At 39.7% G+C, this 16,782-nt stretch overlaps 1 pseudogene; it reads right to left on the bottom strand.

The window, feature by feature from the left end:
- Positions 1 to 316: 316 nt before the first annotated feature.
- Positions 317 to 8,988, bottom strand: LOC122844092 (annotated as a pseudogene).
- Positions 8,989 to 16,782: the final 7,794 nt, after the last annotated feature.

Here is a 16,782-nt window from a genome sequence, read left to right as displayed (position 1 = left end):
AAATAAAAAAAATATCTCGTTAATGGAACTGATGACTGGTTTTGGTAGATAATATCAGTGACATTAAATATTTTTTCCAAAGAAAAAGAAAAGGTTGTATGCTCTAAGTTGACAACATGCCCCACTATATATGTGTTACTTTTATTTATTTTAATTAAAAATACTTCATTTTTCCATGAGAAATATCGTTAATAAAATTACTATTCGATAAATCAATGACCTCCCCAGATGGGTGTGCTTTTTATTGTAGGGGTACATTATTCGGCGCAACACCTTGAAATAAGCAGCAGTGGCAGCAGTGAGCTAACCTAGTTCGTTAGACAACACCGCACGCCGTGGCCGGGGCGTGGTCCACCCTCACAAAGCTCCCGCTCCGCTATAGACATCAGACAGCGATGTCACATCAGGACTGAACCTTCACGCGGAAAGATGGAGAAGATAGAGGGTAAATGCGGGGTTTCATATCGAAAAATGCACCTGTGACTGCGTTTCTTTCTCAACATCTTCACAAAATCTGCATCAATAATAATAACCCTTTGAGAGGTGAAAGAGAATTTTATTCTGATATTAATTTGTGAAAGTTTGGATATATATATATATATATATATATATATATATATATATATATATATATATATATATATATATATATATATATATATATATATATATATATATATATCCTGGGGGTTATCCTTTATAACAGGGGTTACCCCTGTTATCCTGGGGGATGTCCAGCCAGGGTAAACAAGAAAATCTGAAATTGGACCATAAAGCTTGTTTTTCTATTTTAATGCAGATCACAGTGTTACTTGTGGAAGAAAATCAACTTTTATGTTTTTGTAGCTGGCATGTTCCTCTGTGAACCACTTCTCTTGGTTTATAGCAGTGTCCAGACCTGTAAGGGATACTTGCTCTGTCACACCAGCTGGTGTCCAGCTCCAACCCTGGAATAAAACTTCACTTCCCTCCTGACTCCACTGCACAGACTCGCAGGAACAGGGAATTTACTCACCACTCCTTGAAGTGTGGGAGGAATGAGGCCACAATACACGGGGATGTAGGTGCTGCAGACACATGCCTAATAAAAAGCCAAATAATTGTAAGTTAGACACTTGAGCCCTTTTTTGGAGTGCATTTCTCTGGGCAGAGTAAGAGTGTGAGAATTAGAGGAACTTCACTTGTTTCACTCCAGACGAGTGAGAATAGGCAACTCTGGAAGTTGCTGTAAAAAGTGGCTTAATGTTATTAAGTCACACTAAAAGTGTCTTAATGTTATTTAGTATACCTGAATCCGCTCCTCCTTATTGTTGAAGTGAGACACCAGGACGTTTTCTCCATCTGCCACACGGGTCAGAGAGATTCCCAGTTGCCCGTTGGCCCGATGGGAGCTATCAGCGGGCAGAGTCCGCCTTTTTTAATCTTCACCAGAGTAAAAGAGGGATGCATGGGTCCGAAGAACCGCTTCCTTGCCTCTTTGGCGACTTCAGCTATGCTTGCCCCAGCATCTCCTGCAATTAATTACAGGAATGAAGGTTCACAATCATGTGGATCACAGCCAAACATCAGGGTTAGACATTTATTGCTTTACTGAGTGTAAACTATTAAACTGGAGTAAAGTATTTGAAATTATACAGTCAAATAATTCAATGAAAATGTAGCACCCAATGTGTATAATTCTGAGATGATCTAAACGACAGATAGGATTCTCTTTATTCATCATGGGTTCATGGGAATTATTGAGCAGAACCTGGAGATAGAAAAAGCTACAAATAACAACCCCCCAAATTGACAATATCAAGGTACAATAAATAACAACAATTAGCATTGTTTTTACACTGAATAGTTAATATATAAACACTAAGATACCTTTCAGATACAGTTATTTAGGCGAGCTATTTTATAAAAAAAAAAACTTGTCAGAAAAAAACTAATCATTTTGTTTGATGTTACTTTAACAAAACATAAAACCCAGTCAAGTTCAAGTTCCGGCCATTTGGGGAAACTTGTCTTGACTCTTTTAAGTTTACTTTCCCAAACAAGCAAAACTTACACTTAAAATAAATTACATGTATTGTTTGATTAAAATGTATGTATGTGAATAATGTCAGTTTCTGGAGTAACCTCATTGGAACCTCAAAACATTGTCTGAGCCGTATGCAACAAAATTTCGTTATGTATACACCCCTGTGCATACAAAATGACAATAAAGTCAGTCTATGTCTATGTCTATGATTATCTTAATAATGATTATTAGTATGAGCAAAGTTACGCTATGTAAATGATTTTAAGTTTTCCTTTTTTTCTAAAGACGGCTGAATTTAATTTGAGCCAGTTTCCACCTGAGCTGTACCAGCTCAGTTCAAGAGAGTACCATAGGTAACTTAAGTAATATATCCAATTAAAAATAAGAGAGTTTATTTTGATAGTTTAACATTACATTACGTTACTATGCATTTTTATTATATTTATATCAGACAACAACCGGTACATACCAAGACAACTCCAGTGACCAAATGTTATGTGCTTTCGGCACATTGTATTTATTTCTATTTTCTTTCTTTTGGATCGTTTTGTATTTACTTTAGTTGTATGGCGTTTTGTTGTTTAATGTACTTTGGAGTTTAGATAATCATTTATTCTAATTTGGTTTGTTAATTTGTGACGCTGTTGGACCGCCTATAAATAGGCTGGGTTGCGCCAGGTAACGGCGACGCCCACTTCCAACCACCACCTAGGATGCATGCGATTTGACGTCTCCAGCCTGCCTCACGGTAGTTTTTGTTAGCCCTTTGTTTGGTTGTGATTTTGACCTGGTGGGACCGATTGTCCTGTTTTCGAATTTTCCTTTTCAGTAGTTTCTTTTTTTGTAGTCCGGTACTAGCAGAGGCTTCGACGGCCCTGTATAGGGTTGGCCCCCTGCTGTATCGTTTTGTTCCTTTTGATCGGCTCATCAGGTCCAACTTTCTGTTTCTACTTTGGGATTTTTGTTTTCTTTTGTTTTTTGGGACACGGGGAACACTGAGGATTGGTTCTCTCTCTTCCTTCACAGGAAAAAGAAGATAAAGAAAAGGTCCAGAGAGTGGTGAAATAAAATACGTTTCAATCCTCATTTTTGTCTTCGTGTCCTCAAATATGTTGTGCCCTTTGGGGAGGTTACATATTTATGGGGGCTCGTTTAAACAAGGTTTACCTTTAGTGACTAGTCGTGTCCTGAGCTTGTTTTGAGTTTGTTTGTTGTGTGGTTTTTCTATGCAATTTGGAACAGCTAGTGTGCGTTGCAGTGATTTAGGTGGGCGTGGTGTTCTGGTAGCTTTTGTTTGTGCATGGGCTTTTAGTGAAAAGTGTGGCTTGATTCTGTGGTCTTGACATGGAGTTTGACCTGGATGAGTTTGTTAAAAAGCCCACATTGGAGTCCTTGAGTAAATGCACAAAGGATCAGTTGCTGTTGGTAGCCGATCACTTCAAGGTTACAGTAAATAAGCGTGCTAAAAGAGGAACAATTGAAGCTGAGTTGTTGGCAGCACTGGTTCAGGTTGGGATTTTTCCTGCTACAAGTTTACCAAAAAGTCCTGTTGGGTCTCCATCCAGAGCTTCGTGGTCAGATGATCCGGTTCGTTTGAAGGAACTTGAAGTTGAATTAGGACGGCTTGCTTTGAGAGAGAAGGAGCTGTATCTTGAACAAAGGAAAGTGGAGATACAAGCCGAACTGCGTTTGAAAGAACTTGAGATTGGTGCTGTGTCTTCGCAATCCCGATCAAATGATTTTGACGTGAGTAAAAATGTTCGCTTGGTTCCTCCATTTAATGAGCGAGATGTTGATAAATATTTCACGTTGTTTGAAAGGGTGGCGCTCACACTTAAATGGCCTAAAGAGGTATGGACTTTGTTGTTGCAATGTGCATTAAGTGGCAAAGCGCAAGAAGCATATGCTTCTCTGTCTGTCGCAGATAGCCTTGATTTTGACAAAGTTAAAAATGCTATTTTGCGGGCGTATGAATTAGTGCCTGAAGCATATCGCCAAAAATTTCGTAAGTTAAAAAAACATTATCATCAGACTTACGCAGATTTTGTCAGAGACAAAGAAATTCTCTTTGATCGTTGGTGCTCTGCTAAAAATGTTGCGGACTTTGCACAACTTAAGCAGCTCATTTTAATGGAAGATTTTAAAAACAACTTGCCAGAGAGAGTTGCCATCTATTTGAATGAAAATAAAGTGTCAGACGTGTCAAAAGCGGCAATACTCGTTGATGAGTACATGTTGACGCACAAAGCTAATTTTGAGCGATCACATGTTTTTAATAAATTTGACAAATCAGAAAATAACGGGAAAGAGTGTGCAAAACCTGTTTCATTCGCAGAATCAGATACTCCTGCTGCCCTTAGTGGCGTTGAAAGTAAGTCAGACCATGCGTTGGATTTAAAAGTAAATGTAACGTGTTTTTATTGTAAAAAGAGAGGACACATTGTGGCCAATTGTCCGGTATTAAAGAAAAAGAACACTAAGCCGGTCGCTCTAATTAAAACGGTAAATCACGTTACCCAGTCACTTTCAACTGAAAAGTCTTGTGAGTATGCTGATTTTAAGCCTTTCGTTATGGACGGATTTGTTTCTGTGTCAAATACTGGTGAGAAAATCCCTGTAAAAATATTGCGGGATACTGCTGCTTCTCAATCTTTTATTTTGGAGGGGATTTTGCCGTTAAATGTTGACACTGCAATTGGTTCGGATGTGCCGGTTCGTGGTTTTGGCATGCAAGACATTGGTGTTCCTCTGCACAAAGTCGTCATCCAGTCTGAGCTGTGGTCTGGTGACGCGGTGGTTGGGGTGCGCCCTAGTTTTCCCATACCGGGCGTCTCCATGATCATGGGCAACGACTTGGCTGGGGGTCGAGTGTTAGTTACTCCAGACGTTACACCCGTCCCGGTGTTGCGCACCTGTCCAGATGAGCTTGCTCGTACATTCCCTGATGTGTTTACATCGTGCGCGATTCGCGCAGCACTTAAGCGTCAACAAGAGGAAGATAAAGATGACCTGGACTTGAGTGAAACTTTTCTGTGCAACGCTGAACCTGAACATGTCCCAGTAAAGGAAGGTTTGAAGGAGGGCATGTTTGATGCCAAGGCTCTGTCATTATCTAGACAACAATTGATGGAGCTCCAAAAAACTGATAAAAGCTTAGCATCTTTGTTTAACGATGCATTGACTGATGAGTCTGATTCTATGTCTACTGGTTATTTTTTAAATGATGGGATTTTGATGCGTAAATGGACGCCTTTAAGTGTTTCCCCTATTGAAGAGTGGAGTGTCGTGAAACAGATTGTTGTCCCAACCCCATATCGACCAGAGATTTTGCGATTAGCGCATGACAATCCACTAGCTGGTCACCTTGGCATAAGAAAAACCTATGATCGCATTTTGCGTCATTTCTTTTGGCCGGGGTTGAAGAGTGATGTCGTGCGATATTGTAATTCGTGTCATTTCTGTCAAAAATCTGGAAAACCGAATCAGACAATTCCTCCTGCTCCGTTGTATCCCATTCCAGCCATTGCTGAACCCTTTGAACGAGTGCTGGTTGACTGTGTGGGTCCGTTGCCTCGAACCAAAGCGGGGAATAAGTTCTTGGTAACGGTGATGTGTACCTCCACTCGTTTTCCAGAGGTTTTTCCGGTGCGAAAAATATCTACGCCAGTAGTGGTTAAAGCATTAACAAAGTTTTTTTCATTGTTTGGCTTACCTCGGGTTGTGCAGACTGACCAAGGGTCTAACTTTATGTCTAAAGTATTTGCGCAGGTTTTAGATCAACTTGACATAAAGCACTGTCATTCCAGCGCTTATCACCCGGAGAGTCAGGGCGCACTCGAGCGTTTCCATCAAACATTAAAAACAATGCTTCGCACCTACTGTTTGGAGTTCGAAAAGGACTGGGATGAAGGGGTACATTTACAACTGTTTGCTATACGGGAAGTAGTTCAGGAGTCTCTGGGGTTTAGCCCGGCGGACTTGGTTTTTGCTCATGCTGTTCGTGGTCCTTTAAAGCTATTGAAAGAGAAATGGTTGTGTGAAAAATCTGACCAAAATCTGTTGGACTACGTCAGTAATTTTAGACTGAAGCTGAGCCGTGCGTGCGAGATAGCCAAAGAAAATCTTCAAACTGCACAGGCTAAAATGAAATCTTTATTTGACAGAAAGGCGGCCACTAGAGTTTTTGAGCCTGGGGACAAAGTGTTGGTGTTGCTTCCAGTTCCCGGCTCCAGCTTACAAGCACGCTACAGTGGCCCTTATGTAATCAAGAGGAAGGTCGGTGATAGAGATTTTATGGTTTCTACTCCTGATCGGAGGCGGATGTCTCGCCTATGCCATATCAATATGCTCAAGCCTTACATCGAGCGTGCGCCCTCTCTGTCTAAAGCAGTGAGTTGCGTTTCCGGTGAACGAGCTGACTCATGCGTCGGTGCAGGGGCGGACGCACGGGAGGAGCTGTCCAGTGCTGAACTTGAAGGTGACGTCTTTTTCCCGGATGTTTCTAAAGGACAGTTTCCAAATTCGGAGGTGTTAGAAAACTTACCTCTCTTGTTGTCTCACCTTGATTTTTCCAAGCAGGCTGATGTCATTCATTTGATCCAGTCTTATAGGTCGCTGTTTGCAGACATTCCCACTCAGACTCGTGTGCTCAGCCATGATATTGATGTTGGTGATTCCAAGCCTATTAAACAACATCCTTACAGAGTGAACCCAGACAAGAGACGCCGTTTGAAAGCACAGGTGGAGTACATGATGAAGCATGGACTTGCTACTGCAAGTAGTAGTGCGTGGAGTTCGCCATGCCTCCTTACTATTAAAGCCAATGGGGAGGACCGTTTCTGTACGGACTTCAGGAAGGTAAATGGGGTGACTAAGCCGGATTGTTATCCACTACCACGTATGGAGGACTGTGTGGACCATGTGGGGGCTGCCCAGTTTGTGACCAAGCTGGATTTGCTGAAGGGATACTGGCAGGTACCCTTAACAGCACGAGCCCAAGAAATTTCCGCTTTTGTCACACCCGATGATTTCCTTCAGTACACAGTGATGGCTTTTGGGATGCGTAATGCCCCAGCAACGTTTCAGCGGCTCATGAATGTTGTCTTGTCTGGTTTATCATTCTGTGAGGCTTACTTGGATGATTTGGTTATTTGTTCTACTACATGGGCTGAGCACATTGAACATTTGACGTCTGTTTTTGCGCGTCTGAGTGAGGCTAATTTGACTGTTAATCTTTCCAAATGCCAATTTAGCCAAGCGACAGTTACCTATCTTGGAAAAAGGGTGGGGGGAGGTCAGGTACGCCCAGTGGAGGCTAAAGTAGAGGCTATTCTGTCTGTTCCTGTACCGACCAATCGTACAGAGTTACGCCGCTATTTAGCGATGGTTGGTTGGTTACTATAGGGGGTTTTGTAAAAACTTTTCTTCTGTAGCCGCCCATTTAACGGATTTACTTAGCCCAAAAGTAGCTTTTATTTGGTCTGACCGGTGTCAAGCTGCTTTTGAACAAACTAAACAGTTATTGGTTAACGCTCCTGTGTTGTCTGCCCCTCGTTTTGACGTGCCGTTTAAATTGGCTGTGGACGCATGTGATTCAGGCGTCGGAGCTGTCCTTTTGCAAGATGGTACTGATGGGGTGGAACATCCGGTTTCTTATTTCTCGAAGAAACTTGATAGGTATCAAAGATGGTATTCAACCATCGAAAAGGAGGCGCTGGCGTTGGTCCTGGCTTTAGAACATTTTGAGGTGTACGTAAGCGGCTCCAATGGATCTGTGGTTGTTTTTACGGACCATAACCCTTTAGTCTTTCTGGACCGCATGCGTAATAAAAATCGGCGGTTGATGGGCTGGTCTCTGCGGCTTCAATTTTTTAATATCTCTATTCAACATGTTCGAGGTAAGGACAACGTAGTTGCCGACGCACTCTCACGACTCTAGTGTTTTTTTTTGTTTTTTTTTTCTCTGAATGGGCTGAGTTTTGTGCGGATTACATCAATCCCCATTCAGAGTCTTTGGGTGGGGGTGTTATGTGCTTTCGGCACATTGTATTTATTTCTATTTTCTTTCTTTTGGATCGTTTTGTATTTACTTTAGTTGTATGGCGTTTTGTTGTTTAATGTACTTTGGAGTTTAGATAATCATTTATTCTAATTTGGTTTGTTAATTTTGGGCTGTTGGACCGCCTATAAATAGGCTGGGTTGCGCCAGGAATGTGGCGCCCACTTCCAACCACCACCTAGGATGCATGCGATTTGACGTCTCCAGCCTGCCTCACGGTAGTTTTTGTTAGCCCTTTGTTTGGTTGTGATTTTGACCTGGTGGGACCGATTGTCCTGTTTTCGAATTTTCCTTTTCAGTAGTTTCTTTTTTTGTAGTCCGGTACTAGCAGAGGCTTCGACGGCCCTGTATAGGGTTGGCCCCCTGCTGTATCGTTTTGTTCCTTTTGATCGGCTCATCAGGTCCAACTTTCTGTTTCTACTTTGGGATTTTTGTTTTCTTTTGTTTTTTGGGACACGGGGAACACTGAGGATTGGTTCTCTCTCTTCCTTCACAGGAAAAAGAAGATAAAGAAAAGGTCCAGAGAGTGGTGAAATAAAATACGTTTCAATCCTCATTTTTGTCTTCGTGTCCTCAAATATGTTGTGCCCTGTGTGGACGTAACACCAAAGCAGTGGCGATGAGGGTCCCAGGAGAGGCTCCATAGATGTGTCTGGCCTTCTGCACCAGGAAAGGAGCCTGCTCCTGCAGACAGCTGGCCACACCGATGTGGTAAATCCCCAGGAAGCCGCAGCCGGCTAAGGAGATGTTCCAGTGCGAGTCTAACGGGAACTTGCTTGTTCAGAGCTGTGCCCGGAAACGCAAAAGCTTAACTTTGAATTTCAAATGTTGCCGTTCACGAAACAGCTTACACGTTTCTTTTGCAATAACAGACTCTAAAATTTTAAGCATTCCACTTTCGCATGACGTACTTAAAGTACTAAACCTTTTCCAGTTAGTTTTGTTATTGCACAGCAGATGTCATCAGCTAGCGATTAAAAATGAACATAGTTTAGAAAGCGACACGCAAATTCCTTAACACTGAAAGTTCTTAACAGCTTTTAAATAAGCTATATCGGAGGAAATTAATAAATACGTAGTAAACTTTGGGCATTGTTATTATTTCACATGTTCTGTTTGTATGACCAAGCGGGAGGATGCAGGATGAACAACTTGACCAATCATATTTTATCCGGAATAGAACCTTGACCAATGAGAATTGAACAAAGTTACATTTTGGCCAATCATCGTTTTCATCGCTGAGTGGCTGATGAAGCCAGTTTGCGGTCACTTTTTTCTGACATTGTCAAAAGCTATTTCCCTAGGCGTAACTCCACGCTTTGCTTTGTTCAGTATTTATGTTCCTAAGTTAAAAAAAATAATAATTCAGAGACCAGAGGTCGTATTTTGAGGTTTGTTTCACAATATGAGTCTTCGAAAGAATCTGGAAGAAAGGTGTACAGATTTCTGGAACCCTCTGTTTACATGACAATCGCTGAAATCCACAATGCGCTTTATGAAGCTTTTCATTTCATAATAGCGCTGCGCCAACTTAAAAAGGTTTAACTAACTAACTTTAAGGTGACTTAAAAAAAAAATAATAATAATAATAAAAAACAGTGCCTGTAGCCTATATTAGGGAGCTTTAACATTTCTTATTATTAACAAAAATATTGGATGCTTTTAACAAAAGGAAAATTGAAACCCCAAATATCAGTTATAGAATGTGCACTATGCAATATCTCTGAGTGATCACTTCCTTGAATAAACAGTTCGCAGAATAAGACAAAAAAACAAACAAACAAGCAAACAAAAAAAAAACAGTCCATGTTGAGAAAGGTCCAGATTAATACATCCTATTGTGAAAGCAAGATGTACTACTTTCCCTGAGTTTATAGATTTCTATTCTAAAAAGATACCACTGTCTGAATGAGCCGTAATGATTAAATGCAAGGGAGTCTATAAATGAGAGAGAAAATTCCCCAAACATCGGATATTAATAGCGATAATGAAGCGGTTTTATTTACGGTAAAATTATCAGGTCTCAGTGAGATAAGAGTCCCACTAGACAAATATGGTGAACAATGAGGACACCAGAACAGGGCTAAAACATAAGTTTTATGAAAACCGATAAACCGCAATTCATATTTAGCGTGCAAAGGATAAATAAAATGATTTCTTACTATTTTGGTCACAACCAGAAGAAAATGAAGACAAACTAAGCCTTCAGAAATGAAAAAGATGAGCCGGGCGAAGAGAGGCGGGTTGTAAATTATTTAATTAGCCCAACTGTTAATAATTTAAATAGTTAAATAGTAGTCTGAAGGCGACATACGCAGTGGCTGCTGACGCTATACGTGACTTATTACGTGACGACATAAGACTGTCGTTCGGGTGGGTTTGATGTCTATGACGTATAAACGTCATAGGCAACAGGGTCTTTATTTGCTCGTTCTTTTTCTATAACCGTCACTTTGCACTTGTTGGTCGCAGAGCTTAGATCCGTCCTTGACAAACCTACAACAACCATGCCCGATAGAAGGAGTTCACCATCCATGGAGACCGTAACAGTCGAAGCCTTGGAGGCGGTCGTCGACCGCTTTTTCATCGACATGACCCCAGAGGAGTGGTTGAGGCTGGCAGCTGGAAACACAGCACCCAGCACCACCTCCACTCTGAGTGAGATTTTTGGAGATATTTTGAAAATATTTACAACCAACGTTCTGGAAAATCTCCACAAACAAAAATTTACCATCGAGGGCTTGGAGGCAGTCGTAGGCAACAAGGTTCCCGAAACCATTGCTGAAATCATGGGCGTCGATAGAGACTACCATACTGAACACACAGAGCTTTTAAACCAGCTCATTGTGAAATATCTGCTGGACAGGATCTATCACAGCTTGGACTCAAATGATACACCAAGGAATCAGAGACCTTATGTACTCATAAACAGATATATGGTTGAGGAAGCCATCTCGATCACAAAGGACCTCATGGTTATACTGCGTGCATCCAATGAGCAATCCCAGGTAGTACCCATTGACAACCCAGTTCAGCCTAAAGAGCTTGCAGATGTTGAAAAAGAGATGACAAACCAAACTGCTGAGCCAAAGTCAGAACGCAAAGGTCTGATGGAGAAGATCAGGAGCTTTTTCATCAGATTTGCACGGAAACATTCATCCAGGGTTGCTCCATCCATGTGAAGTCCTTAGGTCATTTTACATTTAGTTAGTAGTTAGGTCATTTTATACATGTTCGTGTTAAGCAGTTTGTTCATTTTTATACTTGTTCATGTTAAGCAGTTTGTTCATTTTTATACTTGTTCATGTTAAGCAGTTTGTTCATTTTTATACTTGTTAGTGTTAAGCAGTTTGTTCATTTTATACTTGTTCGTGTTAAGCAGTTTGTTCATTTTTATACTTGTTAGTGTTAAGCAGTTTGTTCATTTTTATACTTGTTCGTGTTAAGCAGTTTGTTCATTTTTATACTTGTTCGTGTTAAGCAGTTTGTTCATTTTTATACTTGTTCATATTAAGCAGTTTTGTCTTTTTATACTTGTTCATATTAAGCAGTTTGTTCATTTTATACTTGTTCATGTTAAGCAGTTTGTTCATTTTATACTTGTTCGTGTTAAACAAGTATAAAAAAGCATGAAGTGCTGAGTATCCACAGCACTTCATGCTCCCTCAATGTCTGGTGTCCAAGCTAGTAAACCTTGGGCTCCCATCAGCCACCTGCAGTTGGATCCTGAACTTCCTAACAGGTCGCTCCCAGAGGGTCAGACTGGGCCCCCACACCTCCACTGCTCTGAGCCTGAACAGGAGATCGCCACAGGGTTGCGTGCTCAGCCCACTTCTCTACACCCTCTACAATCATGACTGTGTCTCTCCAACCACCTCAGCAACAAGATCATAAAGTTTGCAGACAACACGACTGTTGTTGGTCTCATCTCAGGTGGGAAGGGAGTACAGGGAGGAGGTGTAGTCAATAAGCTGCTCCTCAACATCTCCAAAACAAAGCAGCTGGTGATCGACTTCAAGAAGAACAAAACGGACTTCCAGCTTCTCACAATCAGTGGGACCTGTGTGGAGAGGGTCCCAGTGTTCAGGTTTCTGGGCATGGAGTTGGAGGATAAGCTAACCTGGAGCACCAACACCAAGGAGCTGCTGAAGAAGGCACAGCAGAGACTGTACTGTCTGAGACTCCTCAGGAAGAATTGTCTCCCCTCAGACCTGCTGCAGGCCTTATATCACTGCTCCATAGACAGTGTGCTCACGTACAGTCTGTGTGTCTGGTACGGCAGCAGAACATCCTCGGACAAGAAGGCGCTCCAGAGGGAACCATAGGCTGCTCCCTCCCCACCATGGAACAGATTTACACTTCCAGGCTCCGCAAGAAAGTTATGGACATTTTCAATGACTCTTCACACTCTGGTCATGGTCTCTTCCAGCTGCTGCCACCAGGCAAGAGATACAGAGCAATAAAAACCAGGACAAATCACCTAAAAAACAATTTCTACCTGATGGCAATCATGGCACTAAATTCAAAGGCATAAGAACTTCTGTAAATTCTGTTTACTCTGTGACACCTCCAGGTGCTGCAGCCATCTTCTGATGTATATTTATTTCTCTTTTTGTGCTGTTTGTTTCTTTATCTTTTTATGTATGTGTATGTATATTGGTTGTTGTGTACGTGTATATAACCTGCACTTTAACTCGAGTCAAGCACAGTCTCAATCTCGTTGTAATCAACAGATTACAACGATTACAATATACTATGAGATACTGTCTCATAATACTGAGATAGTATCTCATTATATTGTTATAGTAACATTATGTTATTATAATGTAATATAATAGTCTCTCATTATAATGAGATACTATCTCATAGTATATAATGAGATAGTGTCTCTATATATCTCATTATATTGAGATAATATAATAAGATAGTTTTATATCTTTATATTATGAGATATAATACTGTATCTCATAATATATACATCATAGTATGTATATACTATGTATATTCTATGATGTATCATATATTATGATGTAATATGATGTCATATACTATTCACATCATAGTATATGATGTAACATGTCATATACTATGATGTATTAACATCATAGTATATGACATCATATATACATGATGTACACTATTATATACATCACAGTATATAATGAGATAGTATGTTATTATACTATATTGAGTTAGTGTCTCAGTCTAATGTTACTATAATGAGATAATATTATTATAATGAGTATCTCAACATGGTATATTGAGATACTATATAATTATAGACTATAAGATACTATCTCATCGTATAAAATGAGATACTATCTCATTATATTGATATATTACAGCATTTCATTATAATAATATTCTAATTATTTCATGAGATACAATATTATCTCATTGGAATGAAATAATTATAATAACATTTATACAATTATCTCACACTCTCCTTGAGAGAAAGAAATCATCAATGACTGCACAATATAGAGGTCTTTGACAAAATATGTTGTTGAGTATGTTGGCTTTTTTACCCCCCAAAATTATCAGGTTAAATGCATTTTCAACACAAATCTGTCTTAGGCGAATTATCCCCCTAAATATGCTGCCTTCTAAATCACTGCCTCTGATTTGTGAATGAAATGGCACCGGGCCTAAGCTTGTAAGGAGATAAAGCTATAATTCCATGTGGGATTTGGAAGCACTTCAAACAGAGGTTGCTGGCCACAGTCCGTATTTCTTTGCAAACCTACGTTATAAAAAATATATATATAAAAATTGTAATAAATGTGAGCCATTGAAATTCTTTAACTTTTAATTCAACAGATTAGGTTGTCATATGCAATGTATAATATTTAATTTGGTAACAAATCCTAGCTAAACCTTTTAAGAATTTGACTGAAGATAGGAGCGTTATTTGTAATGTACACTGGTAGAGAATAATTGTCACTTACCTTAACGCTCCTGTTATGTTTGTTTCTGAGGTACAGCAATAATGTTTGTGGGTCAATTTGAACCGGGGAGTGTTTAATCATACAATAGTGTCAGAAACCAAAACATTCCTCCAAAACATTTTTGTATCTGATTATTAACTTCAGTACTTCTCATTTCAATGAATATTTGTGCAATGATGTTTTTTTTAATGTTATTTCTTACAAATAAAGGATCAATGACGACAACTTACTCATTTACTCATTTGGACATGAAATTTACATGGAATTTACATTTTTTTATATCCACTAAAAAAACCCCTACAAACAAAAAAAAATCTATAATTTCCTTGAAATTGATCTTTTGTAAAATTTTTTATATTACATTTAGATTTTTTTTCTTCAAGAGGTGATCTTTATAATAGACCTTGAGACACACATACTGTTCTGGGTCAAATTGACCTGCTGATTAAAATCAGGATAAATAAGTGATGCAGAGAGTATTTATGTTTTCTTCCACTTCTGCTGAGTGTCCACTCAGAGTGGGTGGAGTTTGTCCACAGGAACAGAAAAGATTCCTGTCAAAAGTTGTATGAACACCTGTTTTCTTGCAGTTTCCTAATGAAGTAAAGAGAATGGTGAGAAAGTGGGTTCGTGGGTGTGAACGTGCGCATGTATGTGTGTGTTTGTGTGTGTGTGTAGTGAAATATGGTTTGTAGCTACAAGAAAACATATAGAAATAGACTTTAAAAAAAAATAAAAAATCTTTTTTACCTTTCAACTTAACTGCCAGGTCAAATTAACCTGAACACTATGTAAAAAGTAGACACAGGGGGAGTTGCAAATATGTAAGAGGAATCAATTTTCAATTTATATGTAGAGTGCACTTATTCAGACAAATAAGAAAAGTTTCATGCAAAAAAAATAAATAAAAAATACTTCCAACTATTTAAAAAAAAAGAGTCAACTTTAAAAGGGGTCAATTTGACCCACAACACAACAGGAAGGTTAAGGGCAATTGCCCAGGACAGCATTAGAAATGCGGCACATGAGCACTGAAAAATAGGCAACCATTGATTGGAGAGGGCTTGTGGATTTTGAATTTACACAACAAAAGATGATTGTAGATTGAGATTTGTGATTTATGTGGTGTTTTGTTATAAAGGGTCGAACGTGAAGAGATTTTACATTTCAGTTTCACTAACGTAGATGCAGTTTAGGAACTCAGAATTCAGTTATGCAAACTCATTATGTAGATTCATTACACCCTGTGTCACATTGTACATTCAAAGGGTTTATTTCTGTCTTTGAGAGGATTGTGGCTTACGGTTAATGAAAATCAAAAACTCAGTTTCTTAGGATTAAAGTATTACATTAGAGAAACAAAAATAAAATGTTCACAGGGAGGTTATGCTAAGGCCCACCCAATCAAGACTTCAGACGACAAGCAAATTAATAGACGGTTGAGCGGATGGAAAAAGTGTGTTAGAAAACGATGCACAAAGAGTTGGAATAACTCCAACCTTGGGAGGATTGTGCTGCAAAAAAGGACTGCATTCTTGCTTAATGGCATACAAAGTCCTGTATTCAGATGAAAGCGAACTCTGCATGTCATTCAGACTTGAAGAGCCCCGTAGCAGAGTGAAGAGGCACAGACTCGAAGCTGCTTGAGGCCCACTGTGAAGATTCTGCTATCAGTGATGACTTAACCATGTTATCTGCTGATGGTGTCCGCTGTACTTTATCAAGGCCAAAGTCAGAGCATGCCATGCATTCCTGCAGATTAGCAGGGGATGCTGATTTAATTTTCCAGCAGTACTTGGCATCTGCCCACACTGCTTTAGGTACCAGTAGTAACTTTAAGGACCATAGCGTTACAATGCTTATTTAACTTGCCTGACATAAATCCCATAGAGAAACTGTGGAAGATTGTCAAGAAGAAGATGCAGGTAACAACACAGATGAGAGCTGCTATTAAAGTAACTTGGCCTTCCTTAACACCCCAGCAGGGCCACAGCTTGATCATCTCCACTGATGAGGAAATTCATGCAAAAGGTGTGCCTGACAAGTATCCATTGCATTTACTGCACAGTACATGGACCCACAAGCACAAGGGAATCTTGTGCTTTACTTTTAAATGGATTTACGGCAATGCATTAACTTTTTGGTGATGTCCAGTGCACCCGTAAAGCATAATTTAACAAATTATCGACCTAAGGTTTAAATAATTAAAAAAATATTAATAGTTAAAAAATAACTTAATTTATCTGAGCAATTAAATTAATTAAGTGGAGAACTGAACTTAAAAAATTATTATAAATTAACATGACAAGATGAACCTAAATAAAATGTGTTCAAATGTGTTATCCCTGTCTGACTGGTTTAAGTTTAACGATGTGTTTTACAATAACATATTGATAGTCAAATTAAGAAATAAAAACGTGGATTTTGTGCTGTTTCCATTTTGAATTATTACGCAGATAATTCAGTCATGCGCGTGGCTTCTGAGCACATTAAATTTATCTCAGGGGACGAATCTGCTGGGAACACTGTGAACTTCAGCTCCTAAGCGGTCTCAGGTGTGTGGTCAGTCCCTATTATGAAACCAGTGAAGCGCATCGCAGCCAATCAAAGCTGAGCAGCAGAGAACCAGTTTTTTTTGGGGGTGCTTTTCTAATGGAAAAGCGTTCCTCAAGCAACCACTAGATGGCGATAAAACACCGCGATGAGTGTCCGCTGGTCCCTTGGTATAGGGTGCGCTCCCTGCGGCCCCC

The sequence above is a fragment of the Gambusia affinis genome, linkage group LG14, assembly GCF_019740435.1.
Source record: "Gambusia affinis linkage group LG14, SWU_Gaff_1.0, whole genome shotgun sequence".
NCBI lineage: Eukaryota > Metazoa > Chordata > Actinopteri > Cyprinodontiformes > Poeciliidae > Gambusia > Gambusia affinis.
The sequence above is the reverse complement of the archived record's forward strand: the minus strand, read 5'-3'. Positions and strand labels throughout refer to the sequence as shown.